At 38.4% G+C, this 18,835-nt stretch overlaps 2 long non-coding RNA genes across 2 annotated transcripts in view; both read right to left on the bottom strand.

Annotated features, from left to right (window-relative positions):
• LOC116584689 overlaps nucleotides 1–18,835 on the bottom strand; it is a 168,285-nt gene that overhangs the window by 18,952 nt on the left and 130,498 nt on the right. The window lies entirely within an intron of this gene.
• On the bottom strand, nucleotides 12,655–13,305 carry LOC116584691. The gene is made up of 3 exons (XR_004283286.1): nucleotides 13,295–13,305; nucleotides 13,185–13,188; nucleotides 12,655–12,782 (listed from the first exon to the last, which is right to left on the bottom strand). It is a non-coding gene; the product is annotated as an uncharacterized LOC116584691 (long non-coding RNA).

The raw sequence follows: 18,835 nt of genomic DNA, 5'->3' as shown, positions 1-18,835 counted from the left end.
TGCGCTTGTGCTCTCTTGCTGTCTCTCTCTTTCAAATAAATAAACTCTTTAAAAATAAACAAACAAATAAATAAATAAAATCCTTCTCTTCTTATATATTCTCTGTCCTATCATTATTCCCTAGCTCATCGCTTCTCGGCCTTTTGGCTAAGATCAAGTGCATTATTGCCTAGCTCAATTCTTAGTTCACCTATCTTTTCTATTAGTATATATAAAAGGGAAAAAAAGACACTGAAGTTAAATACATAAATTTAATTGTTATGTTAATTGTTAGGTTAATTGTTGTTAATTTTTCAGATTTATTGTTAAGTGACACTGATGGAGAATAAAGTATAATAAAAGGGATACCATAACACTTCAGAACAAGAAAATAAAAATAAAAAATGTTCTAGGAAAGATGGGTCTCTGTCAAACACCAGAATCAAAGGTACAAGTACAGCGAACAGTACACAGTTGAACTGAACACAAGTGTCATCAGAAGTGTAATGGAAAGGGACCATCTGGAATCCCATTTTTAATTACATGATAATGAAAAGACCCTGCAATGTGATCGCCCTGAGGTTCCTGGATAGGCTGTTCCCTAAGATAGCCTCAACAAAGGTAATGGGCAGGGATTTGGGTGGAATCTTGAATAGGATCAAAGGAAGAAATGTATGTACATGTATTATATATAAATGTATATATATGTATTATGTACAAATATTGTATAAATATTTAAATTGAGCCTTCAAAATCCATCCATGTCTGAGAGCTTCTGGGATACCTCAGCACTCTTACTTTCCCTGTGGCCCTGATCAGGTCCACATAGCAATAAATCATGTAGCTGCCTATCCAAATTGCCTCATCTATTCTAATAAGTGGTTGACTTTAGAGAAACCAAGGACCAGAATGATGGCACACACTTATCCAGTGTCCTGTTCAAATTGGCCCGTTAAAGAAGAAATCAGGACACACTGCATCTTGAATTGGCTTCCTTGCCAACAAAGTGCCTCTCCAGAGACCTCCTGAACTGCCCAGAGTGGGGAATACACATGCTGTTGTTTTCCTCTTCATATCACCATAACAGTATCCATCTTGTTTTGTTTTAGAGAAAATAAAATACCATGAATGATAACCACTGTGAACACAGGAGCATTTCTTTTCCTTAATTCCTGCCCACACCTAAACATCATCTATGCAGGCAGATTTAAAGTGGTTACTCATTTAAAATTTTAATAAAAACAGTGATATTTTCCTGTAACAAATAGAAAAGTAAGCAGAGTGATTTAGTAAAGGAGATACCTTTACTCTGGGGAATCCTATCCTAAGATAATAGGATCAGGTGGTATACAGGTAATATAAAATATACCTTAGAGTTGAAAAAAATGGGCCAATATAGCTCAGATCCTATTTGAAAGCCATCTGGTTCAATATAGCTCTAAAAACCATTTTAATAAATAAGCAGATGGCCCTAAGAAACTGTTTTGCCAATATGATTATAGATAATGTTATTAAATTCTCAATGACAGATATCTACCAGGCCTACTTATGTCAATCAAGCTACCATTAATCATCTAAGTTGTAACTGCATTTGTCTTTGGTATTAGAAGAGTTTTTTAATGCTGGCCAAAGTCAGTGTTAAGAATAAGTCAACTACTGGAAGATCTAAACCAACATGACTTGAACAAATTTAAAAGAGTGAAATAACAAAATATAATATGGAGGGGAAAAACTTAAGTCTATAGGCAAAATAGAAATGGGAAAAATGTTGAAGGAAACCCAGGCACCTGGTTTGTATGGCCAGTGCTGCTGATGAGAATCTTTAGCCCCGCACAGACACCTCTGTCTCACTCTTCACAGCTGTAATTTCAGAGAAAGGAAAGACAATGCTATCTTCACTTTCCTCTCCACCCCACAAATAAAGAAGTTTTGATTCACAGTCAAGATACTCCATATTCGGGCACCTGGGTGGCTCAGTTGGTTAAGTGACTGCCTTCGGCTCAGGTCATGATCCCGGAGTCCTGGGATTGAGTCCCACATCAGGCTTCCAGCTCCATGGGGAGTCTGCTGCTCCCTCTGACCTCCCCTCTCATACTCTCTCACTCTGTCTCTCTTTCTCTCAAACAAATAAATAAATAATCTCAAAAAAAAAAAAAAAAAAAAAAGATACTCCATACTCCCAGGGACATCTGGGTGGCTCAGCTGGTTAAGTGTCTGCCTTTGGCTAGGGTCATGATCTCAGAGATCTGGGATCAAGCCCCACATTGTCATCAGGCTCCCTGCTCAGTGGGGAGTCTGCTTCTCCCTCTCCCCTCTTTCCCTGCCCTCCCCCACCCCTCAACCCCACTTGTGCTCACACTCTCTCTCTCTCCAATAAAAAAATAAAATCTTAAAAAAAAAAAAAAACCACTCCATGGTATCTCAACAAAAATCCATATCAGGAAATTAAAATTACTTAAAGAACTAACTAGGCTAACAATAAAATATATAGAAGATACCTTATAAATATGAAGCACTATATACACATAGGCTATAACAAGTGACTGTTATTATAATCATTTTACAGGGAAAGGTTATTTAGAACATCATAAATGAGTTAAAATTGCAATTAGGTATATAATTTATCTTCAATATAGGGATCATGGACTGTGTTCACCAAATATTAGGTAGTTTGTGATATATCTGATGTAATTAAATGGTAGAAATTCAAATAGTAATTAGGGTCTTGATTTCCTAGTTCTTTTTTTTTTTAATTTTTTACCTAGCTCTTATTTTGTTAGATCATCTAGCCTTTAATCCTAAGAAAGTTGGGCACTAACATAATTATAATGATTAAACATAATAAATTGTAATAAGTAAGCACATAGCACCTACCATTTTGTCACTGTCCCTTCCAAGTTTCTCATTCTCACAATCTACTATTGAAAAACTCAACTTGGTTGAAGTGGAAGATTATGGTGTAGTTGGAAAAATTCAATGCCCATTATGTGCCCCAGATCCACTGAGGCAGAAGATTCCAGCCACTCAATGGTAAAAAATATTTTTTTTTAAAGATTTTATTTATTTATTTGACAGAGAGAAATCACAAGTAGATGGAGAGGCAGGCAGAGAGAGAGGAAGGGAAGCAGGCTCCCTGCTGAGCAGAGAGCCCGATGCGGGACTCGATCCCAGGACGCTGAGATCATGACCTGAGCCGAAGGCAGCGGCTTAACCCACTGAGCCACCCAGGCGCCCGGTAAAAAATATTTTTTTAATTATTTCTTCTAAAAGTTTCTAGGAAACTGCATCCTCTTTTAGAATCCAAAACACCTGTATACCAATAAAATAAAATGAGCATAAATGTACAAAGTCTGAGAATTGATCTCTGTTTTTCAAAAGAGGGTGCTGCTTCACAGATTTGTAAAGAAAACTGATCTGGACACTGAGATTTCTGGAATTCCCAATTTTCCAGCAGGTATAAACACTGAAATAAATATTTTCTTGGTTGCCAAACCAAGAGGAATCCACCTAAAAAATAAAGGAGGAGAATGTTTTCATCAGAGTTGTTTTTTTTTTTTTAATTATGCTGTTTCTCATTAAGAAAGATGATACAGCTGGCTCATGATCAATGGAATGTGCATTTTGAGCTGATCATTAGTGATGTCATCCGCTTGTGCTAGGACTAACCATCCCAGCTGGGCCTCCTGGATTCTCCAATCCCCAACAGGTCAATCAGCACATACTCTAATCTCTCCTGAATTGTTCATTGCCCCTTGCAGACCAACTGTTCTCTGAAATGCCACATATCCCCCAATTACCTTTCCTAATTCTCTCTAGTTCTGTGAAGTGTAGTAGTTGTGGGAGAGTAAAGGAAACAAGCACGATTGTTTCCCTATAGAAGTTCCCGAATGCTTATTCTTACCCAAGTCTTTCCTCAATATTTCACGTCACCCATCAGCAGTTTCTAGTTAGGAGTAGACCAGCTAGTGAAACTGGTTGAAACTAAGATCTAACATTTTAAAGGGACTATTTGTTGATACAAATGGCTCTCTAACCAGTAGGGTTTACAAAATTATGGGAGTATGAAGGTTCATCCCAGTATGAGATGATTCCATATACCATCTAGTCCTTGTCCTATCATTCCTCAATCAATACCTCCTCTATCAAGATCCCTCTCTTGACCAACAACAAATATTAAAAAGGAGGTAAAGTTAAGATTCCAAATGCAGGTGATTCCATGGATCGGAGATAAACTTCATGATACTGTTATTAGACCTGACATCTAGGCCAATTGAACATCATACTGTAGTTTCATGTTATCCAAGTGTGGTCCCCAGACCAGCAACATCAACATCTCCTGGGAGTTTGTTAAATGTGCAGAATCTCTGGACTCCATCTTAGGCCACTAAATCTCCAAGGATTTGCAGATACAATAACATTTGAGAAGCTAATATAATTTAGAGAGCTGAACATCACCAGCAAGTTTTTAAACAGAGGATACATGGTTGCACTCAGTGGGTCAACTGATCTCCTGCTCTTTCTGTGAGCAGGAATCATGGAGGTATCTGCAGAGCACCTTTGTTCCTATCTAGTCCATATGAAGTAATGGGAGAAGAATGTCCTGGCAGTAGAAATAGCCAAGGCTGGAAGCAAGCTTTGCTCTGTTACCCTCATCTGTTCTCAGCTGCTTTCAGACTTCAAAAAATGAACTTTCTGTTTTCAACATTCTCACCATGTTATAGTCATTATGGCAGACTGATATCTGGACTCCACATACGTACTGCATTGACACCACCGCTATGCATTCTGTTGCAAAGCAAAAACCAAAGCTAAAGGACAGTCAACATAATCGCTCCAAATGACAAAAATACCTAGACACAATTCTTTGATGACCTTCCTTTTGCAAAGATAGAAAGAATCTTGTTATGCATAGCAACTGCCAGATAATTTTGTCATGTTCATTTTATATTATGGGCGTTAGAAAAGTGAAGATGAGAAGTGCAAAGTGAACATGTTGGTAATGCATATAAGCCAGCCACATCACCTAGAATGAAAAATTCATCAAGTGTTCCCCAAATAAGGAATAAGACCAAGTGTCATGTTTGATTCATGTGCCTTTGGAAAAGCATTTCTTTCATTTCTAGGGATGATGTAAGCCATGAAGAGTGGGGACATGACAATAGTCAGGGTTCTAGCCTCCAGACCCACATTTAGGGACAAGGAAAAACACTTTCTGTGACTTCAACAGCTAGGTCTAGTGGAAGAACTGCATGTTCCCCCTGAAAGTCTCCAAGCTAGCCTAACATGAATATAGAATAGCGTGTAGTACATATTTCTGCATAAGTTTTCAATGAGTAGGAAAGGGCCCATAATGGAGAATGTGTAAAGGAGATCAAAAAATGATTTAAAAAGTAAAACAAAACACATTCTATCCCAGCAGAAATAGTAATCTGATCAAAACCACATCCTAGTAAAATATTTTGCCAGCATCCTCTGTGTATTGAGTACCTTTATTCCGTTTGGGTTTTCTCATTAGAAATGAAAATATTACATGTGGGTTTTCTCCCTAAGAATTTCCTTATTGGCCTTTCCCCACTAGTTTTGGTGTGCTCATGAAATTAAGAGAAAACAACAGTGGTAAAGAAAGAAGTGTGTATAGCCACCCCAAGAGCATACACCAACATAAGGCTGGCAATAATATCAGAAAAGATGTATTTAAAAAAATCAGGCACCAGAGTCCATGAAAACTTGGTCTGTATAATACTTGGTTTTCATGAAAACTGATCTTCCTAATTTCTCTAACTCTAGCTCTACTTCAATTACTTCTTGCACAGCTCTTAAACTACTACACATACCTTGATGTTACTGTGTATATCAGGACATCCACAGGAAGGATAATGTCTTTTAAATTCTTCCCACTGCACAATTCAGAGTTTGGGACAGAGCAAACAAAAGCACTCAATGAGTACTCATTTTCCAAAAACAAATGAAACTCGTAACTTTTTGAAGCAGAAAGGAAAGTTAAATGGTTCTTTGGGTGAAGACAGAGGGTTAAGTATGGTGAAGCAATTAAAATGTTGTTTCCCAATGAACATGCTTGGTGCATATAAATTAACTATATGCAGGGCCATGAGGTGTGCTGAGAGGAAATTCTTGGCCCAGGCTACCTCAGGCCCTGGATCCCACTGGCAGTCATGGAGAGGGGAGAAATGGCCTTAGTCCTGACCCTTTTCGGCTTTCAGTTGGCTAGAGGAGATGCTGAAAGTCAGGCCTGGATTGCTAATCCTTTCCTCGGGTCCTCCAGAACCACAGGGCAAGCGTCCTCCCATATTCACTATATTCATTTGTCAATAACCCTGAAAAATTTGGATAAAGGCGGGTGGCAATAGGGAAAAGATGAAAAACATAGAGATTAAGAGAGAGAGAGAGAAGGGATTGGACCTACTGCATCCATCAACACACATACAATGTAGCCCAGATCTACCAATTTGGTTTAAGAGATTTAGCTGAAGCTGCACTGTCCCCATTAATGTCATCAAGAAATTTCAGTCTTATGCAGCCTAATCTTCATGGCTTTTTCCTTAACTACAATATCCTGTTACTATTTTATTTTACATGCCAATTCTACATAATTTACTGAACTGTCTCAGGAAAATGCTATGTTACAATACCACAGAAGACATTAAACTTAATAGAAAGTGGTCCAACATTTTGGACCTTACTTTCACTAAGAAGCTTTCTTATTCAATCCCAAAAGAAGCAGTAGGTAAGATAACAATGTTTCCTTTAACCATTTCTTGAATTTTTAAAATGATTTAAAATTATCCTCTGTCTATATAAGGGGAAATGTTTAAGTACAGTTCTAAAATAACCTCGTTTGGCAGTGAATTTTCAAAATAAGCAATGATCGTACAGTCACGACCAACTTCAGATAGATGTGTGTAAGTTCTTCCCAGAAGGTTGACTACCTCCGACCTTGCTAAATCAGGAGGGGACGGCCCACAAGTCTCCCTTTGGCAATGAGCAGCCACATGTAGTCAGAAGTACATAAAAGGAAAAAGTGAAAACATTCTGTTTCTTGCCAGAAGCTTGTCTCAGTGCCTACCCGGTTTTGGTACCACCATGTTTTCTAGAGCCTGGACCCCACTTATTTTGCTGTCTCTGTAATGAAAATGTCTTGCTTTTCATACCTACTCTCTACACTTCACCGTTTTGCAGTCTAACCAACCTATGACATCCAGCACTACCTTACTCTATGAATGCAAACTCCTTCCCTTAGTGTGTCTGAAATCAAAGCAAACGAGGCCCCCCCTCCCGATTCACACTCTTTGCCCTGCTTGCCTTCACTATTCTTGACCACTGTTGTCCCAGAGTGACAATCTGGCCTTAGTTGGCATGCTGTAAAAACTGGTGCTCTCCAAACGAAACACATGGCATGCTTTATGAGTCCATATATATATATATATATATATACATATATATATATATGTATATATATATATATACCCTCCAATATTAATGAAAATATGGCGTCACTGCTAGAATTTCTTCAAAGAGAAATTTGTGGTGAAATGCCTTAGAGAGCAAGAAAGACAAAGACATGGCCTTTCTCTACACTAGGCACAGCTACTTGCCCGAAGAGAGGATGCAACTCAGCCATGCAGCAGGCTTAGAGGTAGTGAATTCTCCACTCTGTTCAGCTCATCTTCATGACCACCAACGAACAGCAGAATTCCTTGAGAGGCTAACCCCCCAGCCTCACCAGCTGAGCTTGGCACAGAGCCCGTTTTGGGCTCCACTTGCAAATACCTTCTTAAACCACCTTATATGAACAGTTCGTTTCTCAGGCTACTCCAGCACAGCTGTGGCCAGCTGCACGCAGCCTCCAGCCCAGTCATGGATTATGCACCAGATGATTCTTGTCCACTGAAAATACTAGAAACAACAAGGAATACATCATACTGCTGAGAAACTGGATCCACCAAAAGAGACCAAAGGAAAGCTATGACATTTGAGGAACAGGCAAACACTTCCCCTGCAACTATGTGCCAAAACAGGTATACTATGAGGAAATTAATCCCTGGAATCCCAGACATGCATTTATTTTCTGGTTCCTTTGTTCCTAATTTTGTTTCTTTCTGGTGGGAGGAAGTTTCAGAGAAGGAGGAACTCTCTCATACTTTACCCAATACATTTTCTTTTCTTCTCTGTCAGACTGCAAAAACAACTTTGGACACTCTGCTGGAATGCTGTCACAGTTCTGAATTTGGAAACCAGTGTAGCTACGGACAGAAAGGACAAAGAACAGAGGCTCCAAATGGTATAATGAGTAACACCTTTCAAACCTCAGAAAACCGACCAACATTTGAGAACGAGCTGGGTCCAACCGAATATTTCCGTGTATAAGGGTAGGCAATTATAATTGGGATCGTTATTATTAGATAGATCATTTAAACGCCACAGAGAGTAGGCAATTATAATTGGAATCGTTATTATTAGATAGATCATTTAAACGCCACAGGGTGGCTGGACGTTTTCAACGTAAAGACAACTTAGGAGCATTACCATGTGAGCATTATTAACCTCTTCCAAACGCTTCTTGGCAGAGCTTTCTGAGGCCTTCACTGAGCTCCTGCCCTTCTTTCCCTCCTGCTGCTCTGTGTCTTCCCACACTCAGCGAGTGGAACATTTGGATCATTTTTAAAGTAGGTGAGGGAAGAGACTGAGAAAAAGAAATAACCAAAGAACAGGATCACTCTCCAGTAGTAATAAATATTTGACTTGAGAAGCACCTAACAATAAGTCTCAGCTATCCAGACAGACACGAAACTGTAGAGCTGCTATTTCGTTCACATATAAGATCTTTGAAAAATACATGCTGACCTCAACTATGAAAAGTTGAATGTGCCTCAGTTCGATTCAATCTTTCCCAGTGTTCCCACGTCTAATAAAGTTTTCCTTTTCAGAGAGCTAAGTGCTCTCTGAAATTCCTGCATTTTGCCTCTCTACTTGCTAATTATTTAAAGAGATGATTCAATGCCATGGTTAAAAATGGAAGAAGTTTTTATTACCAAGGGTCAATATTCAGACCATGGCAAAACAGTTTACTTCATGATACTTCTTAAAATTCTTTTCCCACTGACAAATTTGGCCCTTTCACAGAGGCGGGATCAGTGAGCTTCTGGAAGGAGAAAGCTTCAGATTTGCCAAGAGTCTCCCCTACTAGGCTGATGACACCTATTAAAACTCCAGAAAGGAAAATCCTCCGGAGGTCAGGCAGCAGGAGCTGCCGTCCCGGGTCCCAACTGTTTCTCAATTTAAAGTGAGTCAGGCAATGGCGCAATAGCATTCCAGGTGCCTGAAGGAGCCTGAATTGTTTTGCAACTTTAAAGGCATCTTTATGAAGGCATCAGGTCATGCAGAGATGATGCTACTGTTTCCGTAAGATTTTAGCGGGACCCAGAGCAAACTGCAAATCCATTCAGCATTCCTCTTTTTCTAATACCAGCCTTTGCCCACCATGTGTCTCTGGGCATTAAGGGACGTGCATCTCAGAAACAAGTTGGATGGGCACCTGGTTGGCTCAGTGGGTTAAAGCCTCTGCCTTTGGCTCAAGTCATGGTCCCAGGATCCTGGGATCGAGCCCCACATCAGGCTCTCTGCTCAGCAGGGAGCCTGCTTCCCTTCCTCTCCCTCTGCCTGTCTCTCTGCCTACTTGTGATCTCTGTCTGTCGAATAAATAAATAAAATTTTAAGAAAAAAAAAGAAAAGAAAGAAAAAGATAAAGAAACAAGTAGGAAAGAACAGGTTTTGCTGAAGCCACACTCATTCTGGATTTAAAATTAGCGACACGAAGCCCTTGAGGCTGAGAAGAGAGTGAGAGTCCTCTGTAGCAGAAATGGCTATAGTCATCCCTCAGTATTTTTGGCTTCCTATGGTCATAGAATTCTTGAGTTAGTTAAGTATTTGACCACCTGGAATAAATAAAGACTCTTTTTCCCTTCCAGCCTCTTTTCATTTAGGTGTACCATTTGCCTAAATTCTGTCCTGAGGTATACAAATAGAAGTGATATGTGTATGGGCAACTTATGGTAAATAGTCTTAAAGGGAAAGAGTAGAATTATCTTCCTCCTTCTCCTTCTTCCTGCCACCTGAAAAGTAACATGATGGCTGGAGCTAAAGCAACCTTCTTGGACCAAGGGGGAACCTTGAGAAAAGAGGTCACCAAGCTAGGGGGCACTAGATCCCTGAGGGCTTTGTGGAACACAGCCTGCCTAATGGCCATGGACTTTTTCCTCCAGACATACAATGGAGACATAAACTATCTCATTTTGAGTTTTCGTGTTACTTTAAACCCACTCTTTTCCCAATATATCATCCAACACAATTTTACAGTGCCTTAGCTCAAAATGTTTCCAGATGCAGTTTGATTTTGGGTTTTGTTGGTTTTTTTTAAATACCTCCATAGATTTAAAAAGGAAAAAGGAAAGGAAGGACAGAACGCTAAGGCTACCATTGTAAGAGTTTCCTGCATATTTATTTCCAAGCATAAGAAAACTCAGGAGTTATTTTCCTCTCCCTTTTTAGGCCATTTATTCTCATACTACATCCTATTTCACTTTTCTCACCCATTGTATACCCTGGAGATTTTAAGCCACCTACAGGACGAATTCTTCAGCAGACAGTTACAACATGTACAAAAATGAGGTGTTTATAGAGCTTTCAAGATCTTTGAAAACACTTTTCTGAGAACAGCCATTTTAGTACTACAAGGTCTTTGATCAATTTCTGGGATCAAACTCTCAGCTCCTGAACTTAGTGGAACTTATTGAATTTAAAAAAAACTAAATTGTCTTTCTCTTTCATATGATCTCCCTGATATGAGGAAGTGGTGATGCAACATGGGGGCTTAAGTGAGTAGAAGAAGAATCAATGAAACAAGATGGGATTGGGAGGGAGACAAACCATAAGTGACTCTTAATCTCACAAAACAAACTGAAGGTTGCTGGGGGGAGGGGGGTTGGGAGAAGGAGGTGGGGTTATGGACATAGGGGAGGGTATGTGCTTTGGTGAGTGCTGTGAAGTGTGTAAACCTGGTGATTCACAGACCTGTACCCCTGGGGATAAAAATATATGTTTATAAAAAATTAAAAATTAAAAAAAAAAAAACCTAAATTGTAATCAGTATTCTTCAAATGTGTTCATTCATGTGCAAAGCTATTGCTGTGGAAAGTTATTTATAGTCAAATAAAGTTCTTGTCTATTTGCATCCTACACACACACACACACACACAAATGAATATGAGCTTCATGAGGTCAGGAATAGAGTGTTTTACTCAATAACTAACTGCAAATCAGTGCAAAACATTTTTTTAAAAAATCCGTGCAAAGTTTCCTGGACTTCTATTTTTATTCATTTCCATGTCTCATCCATCTTCCTTCTAAATCTGGATTGATGGCAGGAAGGAAAAGGAGAAAGACTCCGAAGACAAAAAGTCTTGGGATAATTAGAATAGAGAGGTCCACTTAACAAAGCATGAGATCTCCATCTTCCATTCAAGGGAACTCCACCAGATATGAGACCATCTCTTCCCTGCTAGAATCACAGACCTAACTTTATTATTCCACCAATAATTCTGCATTGATCTTGTCAAAAACTTTCTGTAAACTTTCCCTATTTGGCAACTGGTTCACCATGGAACCAGTTTTTAATGATGAATAGTTGAAAACAGACTGGGTTTTATAGTCAGGGAGGTATGAGGTCAATGTTCTTTCAACACTTAGCTGAAGAGTGAATTCCCCTATAATTCTCTCCCTCTTTTTTCTTCTTGATCAATAGAGATGATAATGTTAGGTAACCCACAGATTATTGCAAGGATTAAATAAAATACTAGGACAGTGTGTGGCACATGGCCACACCCAGCATAGCGATGATGATGGTGGTTGTGGTTATGAATTCTTGTGTTGACTATCACAGGGCTTTTCTGGGATATGCCTGGCTGACACCCCTGGGTGGATGAATAGGCACATAGCAGGTCAACTCTCAGGGTCTTCCTCCTTCACCTGAAAACTAAAGCTTGGACTAGATAATTTCTAGGAACTAACTCTAAGATGTGATTAGCCTGCTATTACAAGTCTTTGTTAAAATAATGGGGAAAATATTAAACACATATTTCTTTTTTCTTAATACAAATTCAGGGGAATAGCATATTTGTATTGGATATTTCTCACTGTGACTCACATGTTGGATAACTTTTGTCAGGTCTAAATATATTAAACTTTATACTCCACATTTATCAAATAATTGGGAATCCTATGATTCACATAACCAACAGGGGTATTGAGAAAACCACTGAACAAATGCAGAAGGAATTCATGCAAAAAAACATTGAGCTTATTGTCAAAATTATATTATTCTCTGAAGTCATTTTATAAATTTAACATGTAAAACAATTCTCTGTGGAAATTATTTTTGACTTAAGGTTGCTCACGATGTATGTCAACGATTTTAATCCATGGGGCTGTATGAAGTAGGTGTGAGATCAAATAAAATATATATGTTAATCTCTGTCCCCCATTTATGGCACAAAGCTATTAAAAACCTTGTAACTTCCTAAGTGACAAGTTGTTCTATTTGGTCTTTAACCCTGGTTCCTGACACAGGGTTCCTGAAACCCAAGTAATTTCCTAGGTAGTAAGAGTATTTTTTGTTCTAATGAGTCATCTCTGGGTGGGCTCCTGGATGCCTCCCGGATGAGGGCTGCTCTCCAGAAAGACCAAGCCGTGATTAGAAGCTTGGAAATTTCAGCCCCAACCCCCATTCTCTTAGGATGGGAGAAAAACTGAAAATGGAGTTAATTACACATAAAGCCTCTATAAAATCCCAAAAGTACAGGGCTCAGAGCTTCCAAGTTGGTGGACACATGCACACCAAGAAGGTACCACATCCCAACTCCACAGGGACAGAAGCTCCTACACTTGAGACCCTTCCACACCCTGCCTTATACATCTCTTCAGCTGACTATTCATCTGTACCTGTTGTCGTATCCTTTAATAAAGAGGTAAATGTAAGTCTTCCCCCAAATTTTGTATGCTACTCTAGCAGATTAATCAAACTTAAGGAGGGGTCATTGGAATCTCTGATTTATAGCTGGCTGGTCTGAAGCAAAGGTGATAACACTGTCTCCAGGAAGATCATGTTAGAGTTGTGTTAAATTGTAAGATACCCAGCTAGTGTCACAGAAAATTTCTCACTGGTGTGGGGGAAAGCTTCTATACATTCAGTGACCAGAAAGGTCAGAAGTGAAGTTTTCTGTGTGAGTAATAAAGGAGACACATAGGGAAGAGAATCACAGTGGGAAAAACTGGGTTGTTTTTCCATTCAATAAGTATATAACCTGAGATAATAAAAGTATTGTGTTCTTAAATGAAGCATGAGATTATTGGAAGCACAGACAATAAACAGAAAACATTTTGCTCAAAGTAAGGCACATAGAAACTTCAGTGACTTTTCTATCATCTGCGTCAGAAAACAAATTACATTGCACATGGTTCCATAAGAGCAGGATACTTTATCCTTTGAAACATCTGGCATCCAACTTGCCACCACTAAAACCGCCTAAAATAGCATGGCTTGATTCTTAACTATAAAAGTTGTGAGTCAAACCCAAATCCCTAGGGTGCCAGTTGTCCCTGAAATACATGAAGCCTGAGTGCTCAGAGTAAGTGAAAAAAAAAAAAAAAAAAGATTAGTTCTGAAACTTTTGGACAAATAAGGAAAATCACTCTGAAAAGAGACTAAATTGGATTGGAACATATGTTTGGTCTATGCAGCCAAAGTACATAATCAAGTATAACAAAACAAAAGCTTGATACCAAACTTGCCAGGGAAACTTGTTTTGTCATTCTGAAATCTGCTCTACTTTAAGCAAATCTTCCTAAATCAAAAACAAAGATCTAATCACATACAATGTTACTGGTCTTGGTTCGCTGCACTGATTGTCTAGGTAAAGAATCTGTCCACCATTTAGAGAAAATCCTCATTAATTTAATTTTGTTTCTAGTTGATAATCAATTAAATGTATCTGGGCTAAGTACATATTTACTATATCCTATAAGACATATTTGTCAAATTATAGAAATCAATCAATAAGATGATCTTTTTACATACCCAACACTGAGGCAGCCATACTGAAAGACAAAAACAATGCAAGGTTTTTGTCCTCATATCTGCTACCTAATTAATTGAGCAGTTATTAATATTTCCAAAACCCAAGTCAAAAGCTTAGTAAGAATGCAACAATTTAAAATCATTGACCGTCAATTTCAGTTTCAAGTTCAATTGATTCAAATAACATAATTCTGAAATTAATTTATATACTTAGAAATACCCTCAAGGCTTATTATCACCACTCAAAATTTCTACCACATGTAGAACCGCTTTTTCTGTTCCTAGAACTACCTCTTCCTGGAAGTGGCTTCCATTTCCAGTTTAAAGCTGAATCTTTATCTTCAGCCCATTTTTTCTAGTCCCCATCTTGGTCTAGCTCTTGTCCTTCCCATTTTACCAAACATCTAGTCCAGTCTTTGAGCCTTCCTCCAATTTCCTTCAAAGGTCAGGCACTAGTATCAAAGCTCCATTTCTAACATCTTTAACAATAGATACAACATTACAAAGTTTATATACAAATATATTTTATAAAATCTACAGAAATTCACATATATTTCTTTTAAACACACATGTATAAACCTTTCAAAACTTTTAAGAAAGTTATATCTTCTACATTTAGAGAAGAAAAACAATGAGGTGTACAGTTTTCTTAGCTTGAAAACATTCTAAAAGAACTTTTAGGGGCTTCTTTTTTAGGGGCACCTGGGCGGCTCATGGTCTTTGCCTTGGGCTCAGGTCATGCTCAAGGTCCTGGGATCCCAGGTCCTGGGATCAAGTCCCACATCGGGCTCTCTGCTCAGCAGGGAGCGTGCTTCCCCCCCTCTCTCTCTGCCTGCTGCTCTGCCTACTTGTGCCTACTTGTGCCTACTGTGCCTACTTGTGATCTCTCTCTCTGTCAAATAAGAAAAGAAAATCTTTTAAAAAAACTTTTTAATATTTGCCTACAGGGCAACACATGAAATACAAGATCATCACTCTTTCAGCCCAGCCTGCCTCTCCAGACTTCCTTTTTCACCCTTTTCCCACTCTCCTAAGCCAACACCATAATCTACTTGAAGAATAACTATTTATATTATAAAGCCAAGCTTAAATTTCACCTTTTCCCTGTAAGAGTCAATTGATTCCCCCAGGTGGAGAAAGCCCTATTTTAAGCCCTCACTGGTATCTATTCAGACTTCTATCATGGCACCTATTACAGCAGTGTATATATATAGTATGGCAATCTGGAACTCTTCCAAAATTGTTCTTCCGATCTCTAGTGATGTAGCTATTTTAAGAGGAGCCAAATTCTTATATGACCCTCTCTCAATGGCCACACTTGACTGATTTAGAATTGGACCTCTGGTCTAAGCCAAGATGATCAGAGAACATCTCAAGAATTTTTTAAACTGAACCTTTAAGGGGCACCTGGGTGGCTCAGTTGGTTGAGCGACCGACTCTTGATCTCAGCTCAGGTCTTGATCTTAGGGTTGTGAGTTCAAGCCTCACATTGGTAACTGAAGGTCTGAAAGTTAATGAATCCTTCTCCTTTGTGGAAATCATAGACTTGATAGCTAAGAGTTGCAAAAGTGAGTTCACCACCACAGAGAATAAATCTGACCTAGAATGAGGGACAAGGAAGGCATCACTCTAAAGAAACCACAGAGGTGAAGGAGAGAAATTCAGTCCTAGGATAAATTACTGCTGCCAGCTGTCCCCAAGGCTCAGCTGTAACCCTGTCTTTTCATGCTTTTGTTGTTAACTTCACTGGATTCTGTAGGCTAGCAAATTTCTCATTTTTCTTAAAAGAGTTTGAGTCTCTGTCACATGCAACCCAAAGAGTTTTAGCTATATGTTTACCCCTCCCTTTTTTTTTTTTTTTTTCATACACCTGTTTCCCTTCAAGAGATTGCAAGCTTCTGGAATGCATGGGACATGTGTTATTCATCCCCAGTGATGACCCTAAGCATGACTCAGGGTACAGAGTAGCCACCAGAGGAATAAATAAATGAGAGAATGAATGAGCTGAATGAGTATACCAGGAATTAATGAATCTAGACTAATAGCTAATTATTCAAAAGCAACCTACAGTTTTACTCCGGCCATAACAGGTGCATTTCACTGTTTTAGGTCCTAAGGTAACAAATTTAAGCACATAATCAATCTAAAAAGGAAGATGGAATAGAAGACATATACAAAGATAAACACATAAACATAACTAGCCATGGAAATAGCTACTTCTCTTGTTTATTACTGTTTCAATAACAATTTATATCAGGTAAAAGAAAAAGTCAACATCCTTTCTAAGCTTACCACAATTTTAAACTTAGGGGCCATCATCATATGAAACATATATAAAGTAAAAAATTCTCTCTCTTTTTTCCTGTTTGGAATTTAATATTTATGTCAATACATTTTCACAGAGATCTTTATAGTCACAGTAATCACAATACCAACAAAAGCTTTAAAATATGATACAAATGTCCTTGTAAAGACATTTCATAAAATCATTCCTTTCAAAAGTAACAAAATGTTTCCTACACAAACATAAATTTTTTAAGAGAACAAAAAGGATATTGAATGAAGATAGTCTTGTTGGCTTCTGTTTTTTTCCCACCAAACAACAACAACAACAACAAAAACCCACATATAATTAGTAGTAGGAGTGGCCTGGGTCTCACAATGTTGCAAAATGACTAATAATATATAAACCACATAAACCACCCACCATGAGCTGTTCATCCATTCACTTTAATGTGAGCGAAAAACAAAGATGGTTTTAGGCCTCCTAACTTCACAAGGACATATAGTACTCTGAGATTTTCACTTTGCTTCTGCTTTTGTCTTACATTCCTGAATTTTAGCCTCCGCCAACACCAGATGGATTTTTCAAGTTTCCTGAGGTCTACACTTGAAGCCCACAGGAAATACTGTGAGCAGCTTCGGGGTTTGAGATGCTGAAAGAGCTCTCAGGGGCTTACAAACAGCCACTTTGTGTCAAATCAGCTTGATTTAGTTGGCAAGAGGCTCACCACGCAGCTGTAGGGAGGTACATGGACAGTCCCTTAGCTACTTACCATAGCCATCAGCAAACTGTTCTCTCTCAGAAAGGATTAATCAAATTCACCAATGTTTACTCCTCAAGGTCTTATTTCAAAACTATTAATGTTACGTTTCTGAGACCTCTAAGAAGAGATTTTATAGAGACTTCTGCAACTTGCTTAAACATTCAATCACAGTGTCAGGAAATCTTGATTTCTAGATTAAATCCCTCATGTTGCAACCAAAGTCTTTTTCCACATTCTCTTTTGAGGGGGAAAAAAGTACAAATAGTCACCCTCTTCTGAGTAATAACACTCCTCATACTTGAAGATACTTCTCCCACTTAATATCTTCAAAAGCTTATATTATGATCCAATAGCCATCTGTGTGATTCTCCTCAAAACCATGTGTGATTCTCCTCAAAACCATTTCCAAATTCTTCATAAATTGTGAGGTCCTAATCTAGATATAATAATCAACAAAAGTACTTTATAATTTCCTTAATCAAGGTTATGTGAGTCACGATTTAGCTGTGAAACCTTTGAAGAGTGCTTTGTCTTCAGCATCTATAACCTCACACTACACATTCAGTTCCGATTAGCACACAAGTAAGCGTCCAGAAAAAGTCATCCATGCTCACTCTTTCCTCTCCCGTCCTTACATCTCAACCCAGGATAATCTGACCTTGCTTACAAAAACGAAAATTGTTCCTGCCAGGATCTGAGCTGAGAAATATAATGAAGGTTTTTTTCGTTCATACTTTAGACTTCTTGGCAGTGATTGACAACATGCTTCCTTCTGCCTTGGTAATATCACTTCTCAAGAAGCACCTAAGTTTCCTTCAAAGTTCCTTCTTGTCTATCTTTTAAATGTTGATTATCCCCATGGTTCTAGTCTAGGCACCCCAGCCTTTTTTCACCACACCTGCTGTCCCTGGGCCAGTCCTCTTTATTCCCACAACTTCAGTAACACCTACATACCGGTGGGCATTAGAACAATGTCTGTTTGTATTTTAGTTACTAGCATCATTTCCCATCTCTCTCTATCAATCCTAAGACCCTATATGTAAATCTTGTCTATTTTGAGGAAGTTAAGTGGCTTGCCTTAAATAATATACTAATATTATTCACATATACACCATATGTATATATATATATATATACACACATATACACACACCATATACATATATCTCCATACACACACACACACACACATATGTACATATGCCCATATAAATGTATGTATAAAATCTTGGATTTCCTTATGATTACATTAGTAGTATATGCTCATTGTAAAAACTCCAAAAGTTTGAATCACTTAAAAATTAAATATTTCTCCAAAATTCTTTCATTTAAAAATTTAAAAAAAAAGAACTCTAAGTCCTTTTATTCTTTAAAATCTACTCTCCAGAGGCGCCTGGTGGTCAGTCGTTAAATGTCTGCTTTGGCATGATCCCAGGGTCCTGGATCCAGCCCCACATCTGGTTCCCTGCTCAGTGGGAAGCCTGCTTCTCCCTCTCCCACTCCCCCTACTTGTGTACCCTCTCTCCCTGTATCTTTCTCTGTCAAATACATAAATAAATAATAACCTTTAAAAAATAAAAAGTTAAATTAAATCTACTCTCCAGACAAAACTAATATTAATAATGTAATACTAATAGTGCAATGTTTCCCCAGTTTTTAC

This window comes from Mustela erminea, chromosome 2 (genome assembly GCF_009829155.1).
Source record: "Mustela erminea isolate mMusErm1 chromosome 2, mMusErm1.Pri, whole genome shotgun sequence".
Classification (NCBI taxonomy): domain Eukaryota; kingdom Metazoa; phylum Chordata; class Mammalia; order Carnivora; family Mustelidae; genus Mustela; species Mustela erminea.
Note: the sequence above shows the minus strand (reverse complement) of the source record. Positions and strands in the feature narration are given on the sequence as shown.